The sequence below is a fragment of the Aplysia californica genome, unplaced genomic scaffold, assembly GCF_000002075.1.
Source record: "Aplysia californica isolate F4 #8 unplaced genomic scaffold, AplCal3.0 scaffold01196, whole genome shotgun sequence".
Classification (NCBI taxonomy): domain Eukaryota; kingdom Metazoa; phylum Mollusca; class Gastropoda; order Aplysiida; family Aplysiidae; genus Aplysia; species Aplysia californica.
This window is the reverse complement of record NW_004798466.1, coordinates 19,267-22,315: the sequence shown is the minus strand read 5'-3', so window position 1 is coordinate 22,315 and position 3,049 is coordinate 19,267. Positions and strand designations below refer to the sequence as shown.

General features: G+C 38.5%; 1 protein-coding gene across 1 annotated transcript in view; it reads right to left on the bottom strand.

Annotated features, from left to right (window-relative positions):
- The window catches only part of LOC101846621 (zinc finger protein 184), a 9,969-nt gene extending 7,433 nt beyond the window's left edge, over positions 1–2,536 (bottom strand). The window contains exon 1 of the mRNA XM_035973394.1: positions 2,276–2,536. The gene's annotated coding sequence lies outside the window, so the exon portion shown is untranslated. The remainder of the gene's footprint in view (positions 1–2,275) is intronic.
- Between the last annotated feature and the right edge of the window lie 513 nt (positions 2,537–3,049).

The following is a 3,049-nucleotide window of genomic DNA, read 5'->3' as shown; positions in this document are numbered from 1 at the left end:
CACTGACTCGGGACCAGAACGCAGGCGAGGTGCCGAAACAGGCTTATCGGGCTACATAAACCCGGCTCCCGCAGGATGAGGGTTAATTATCTCAATGTAATCTGACGTAAATAAACAATGTGCCCCAAAAGTTGCCAGATGAAACGGTGAATCCCACACCTTTGTGGAAATCACGATCTCATCAGTTGGCATGTATGACTCACGTTAAGAAAGATAGAAAGGGAGAGAGAGAGAGAGCTTGCGAATGAAGGAATAAGATTTTATAATATCCCACTCTCATCGTGTAAGAATGATAGATGATTAGAGTGGTAAAATAAAGAATAGCTTTCTGTTTCACTCTGAGAGTTAATTTCATACTCAGTTTTAAATTGATCTTGTAAAATTTTTTTACAACAGTATTGAGTGCCTTCATGTATTTTTAAGCGTATCAGGCCTCTATAATAATTAAAGAAAACACACTGCCTGACAACCATGAATACAATATTCAATATATGGCGTTTCATAAAGCCAACTGATTAAATCATGAATTCACTATCGCATCAGGCGAGATTAAAAAACGCAAATCGTGAATCCCACACTTTTTTGAAAGAATGACTATCTTGTACAATAAGTATTATTTCCAAAAGGCACAGGACTGGATTTATCAATTTAGTTATGTCTTGGACCTAAATTATGATGGAGAAAATCATTTTTTCCCCTCTCCTATAAAATTTGCCTTGAGCGAAATTCACAATTGAATAAGGCGACCGACGATATCTGGTATTTTCACTGGATGGAGTCTCCCAGAGTAATTAGACATTACAGTGTTGCTATCACCGGCTCAGAGTTATAGTTATAGGTGAGTATATATTTAATATATTATAGATCTAGTTCGTTAAAAAAAAAGGAATTTTAATTGGCAAGGTGCTCCAAGGATTTGTTTTTCTTTCGGTGATGTTGAAGTTTAAGTCATGTCAACAAATTTCATTTGAAGGTGTGTAGATCTAGTTTAATTATCGTTCGTTACAACACAACGCAAGCAGGAATTGATGTTCCAAAAAAGACAGAAAAATCCCCAATTCAGGACCTTTTCTTGCATGTCACCAGGAGGGAAAACAGACAAAGCCATGGCGACTGTTCCAACTTGCTAGAGGGAAAACGAAACACATGGAAAATTTACAGGTTCAAACTTCTGTCATTGAGTGTAGGGAGGAAAGCACTATGACTATGAGCACATATCAATATTTACTGCTGTGACAAAGTAAGACAACCAACCACACAGACAGTTCTTACTAGATCTAGATCTAGATCTAGATCTACAACTTAAACTGTTGATGACTGCAGGCACCAAACACAAAGTGGGGAAGGAAACTGTGTGTGGTGAAACAAAACAATTTAAATGATGAATGACATTGAACAATTTTTAAAAAAATCTGCTGGCCTTCTAGAGTTGGCAATTTAATTAATTTTTTTTTTTAGGGGGGGGGGGAGGGGGCTTTGGTGTATAGATCTAGATTTAGATCTAGCCTATATCTAATCTAGATCTAGATTCTAAATCAAATCTGGTAAAGGGAAAAAAAAATGAGTCAACAAAATTTGATTTTTTAAACATTCATATAATTTGAGCATTGCAGAGTCTATTGTTCTAACTTATTAATCTATAATAAAAACTAGGCCTAGGCTATTTTTATAGTCATAAAGTTCCAAGCGTCTCGAGCCCTAACCCTCTTCTGTTACTCTAGTACAGTCTTATTTCGGGAGGAATTCCGTAACGAGCGAGTTACTATGAAACAGCTAGAGTTGCGAGTAGGACAGAGGGTTAAGGTTTGGGGTAGGGGTAGGGTTAGGGGTAGGATTAGGGTTAGGGTAAGGGGTAGGGTAGGTTTCTTCTTTATTGTATTTGCGAGGGTGGCTGCTCGTATGGAAGTCCTTCCCTACTTAGTTCTAGAAATCTACTTCACTTCAAAATAGTGGTAGATCTCTAGAGAATCTAGGTTTTGTAGTTGTTGTAGTAGCGACGATACAGAATTCTTCCAGATTAGGCATTAGGAAGAAGGCAACTCAAGTGCCTTGCTAAATACAACGTCTTAATGATTTAATAAAGCTCTTTAATTTGGACTTGACTTATTATTAAAAAGCATAATAATTGCCTTTTAAAATTTATGGCACGCTTTTTGGCCGGCACGGACCTGGGTTCTGACAGTGACAGTCACAGTGCACACCAGCCATGTTCGACTGAAATAGAGATCGAGCAGGCTCACTTTGCAAAAAACAGCAACCACAAACTCAAACTTACCAACAACACCACCACAAACATGTTCATTCATTAGAAACCCGTGTTTTGCTCTTCTTCAACTCCAAACTCAGAACTCCAAATCCGCGGTGGTTGTCCACGATCGAGGGGAAGTCACTCTTGAAAAGTGAAAAATAACCAAGGACTTATGCTATAAGATCTAGCCTACAATCATCATCAATTTATTTATGTCAGATCGGAAGCAGACATCAGCTGTCGTGGTTCGCCACTTGTAGCCCGGCACAGATACTCTAGGGGAAAACAGCAACAACAAAACAGATATTATTATTGTCTTGGTCTCTCTCTGACATCCACTTGTGTAAGAGCTCTCAGTAAGCTATTCTTTATAATTTGAAGCAAAAACCCTGCATCAACAGCAGTGTACAGCGGAGCGCCAACGCCATTGCACGTAGCCTGAACGCTTCCAAGCAGACACGTAAGTTACCTTGTTGTTGTGAATGGATCGGCTTTAGCTTGCTCACTTTCGTCTGGCCGCAGTTAAAACAAAATAAAAACAAATTAATTGCTCTGTTTAATCTCATCAGGTCTTTTCATGCAGGTCTAAAAGCTGAATGATCAACAGAATCTAAAAGCCCTTTAAGTAAAGATCACTGTAAACCAAGGTTCCGACACGGTTTCTTTGATTTACGCCCAAAGCGGCTAAACAAAAATAATTGAAGGTTTACAGCATACACTGACTTGAAATATAAAATATAAAGGTTGACATATTTTCACAAACTCCACACTTCAACGTACACCTTAGGGTCTCAACAGACG